A 1,312-nucleotide genomic window follows, 5' to 3' on the forward strand; every position below is an offset into this window, starting at 1 on the left:
AATCTGGGCTTGGACATTTACTTCAGGAGCACAGAGCTTTATATCACTGCAACATGAGTTCCAATCTTCATATTCTGTTCACTTTTTAAATTATTTTCTACCAGTCCACTAGCTTTTATTAATTCAGTATTCGTGTCTCTGCTCCTCAGCCATTTCTAACATCTCACCTCTTACAAAAAAACACTCTGATCTATCGTAGGTAGTAGATGACCCCTCATTTTAAACTCCATCTGCCAAAGCATTGCTCACTCACTTAATCTATCAAGAAGATTTGAAAATAAATTTCTTGCCAAAGGGTAATTTGCTGCATCTGCTCCCTCGCCATTTGCTTTTCCCATTTGTCTTTCACTTGGTGCAAATCGAGAGAAAGTAAAGATGGAAAGAAGGACGGAAGGAAAAATCCTGCTCCGTTTCGTGATCCCTATTTGATCTTCATTCCAGTACAGTTTGGGTGAAGAATTCCAATTGTCTGTCTCAATTTTAATAAAGTATAACCAATTCTGGACATGGACAAGAACAGGTTTCGAGGCTGACTTTACACATAAACTCACCCAACATAAACAGCTCCTAAACTAACGACAAGGATGGGATTTGAACCCACGTGTGCAGAGCACAATAGATTAGCAATCCATCGCCTTAACCTCTCAGCCACCTTGTCAGTTGCAGATGCATAGCTGTCACCTTCAGCACAGTTTCTGGCTGTGCAGCCAGCTGTGTAATGATGGAAATATATCTTCTGTCAGTCAATGAATTTGGGAATGGAGCGGTGTGAAACATTTCCAGACCATGTCCAACACGTTTCTACTCAGTGTGAAAAGCCACCACGGAAAGACTGGAACATACAATCATTTCAACACATCATGATTAACATCATTCAGACACCTGAACCATTAGGTCACTGACGAAGTCATGATGACCGAATTTCTCATGAAATGACAACTGAACCAACTGACCGGAAGAATTGCTTAAACTCCACATGATCAGCGAGGCACAGCCTCAGGCCGACTTGTCGGGTGGTGTAAAAAGATATCACTGCTTCTGATCTTCACCAGAACAGAGAGTGAGATGTAACATTGATCATCAAACAGACTGTGATAGAATACAACAGAATAAAACACATGGAGAGACACTGTGGAATAACAAATAGATTTGATTGGAATGTTGAAATTTTGATTGGAATGGATAAAACACCAGAAACAGCAGATTAAAGTGGGATTCTCATCATTATATTGATCTGGGACAGAAAAGAGAAACTGATGGAAAGAAGAGAAGAAGGAAGAAAAGAAAGGATGGAACTGTTCAATTTTTTCAG

At 39.9% G+C, this 1,312-nt stretch overlaps 1 non-coding gene across 1 annotated transcript; it reads right to left on the reverse strand.

Annotated features, from left to right (window-relative positions):
• Nucleotides 1–576: 576 nt before the first annotated feature.
• On the reverse strand, nt 577–658 carry trnas-gcu (transfer RNA serine (anticodon GCU)). Its single transcript has one exon. It is a non-coding gene; the product is annotated as a tRNA-Ser (tRNA).
• Between the last annotated feature and the right edge of the window lie 654 nt (nt 659–1,312).

The sequence above is a fragment of the Heterodontus francisci genome, unplaced genomic scaffold, assembly GCF_036365525.1.
Source record: "Heterodontus francisci isolate sHetFra1 unplaced genomic scaffold, sHetFra1.hap1 HAP1_SCAFFOLD_337, whole genome shotgun sequence".
Classification (NCBI taxonomy): domain Eukaryota; kingdom Metazoa; phylum Chordata; class Chondrichthyes; order Heterodontiformes; family Heterodontidae; genus Heterodontus; species Heterodontus francisci.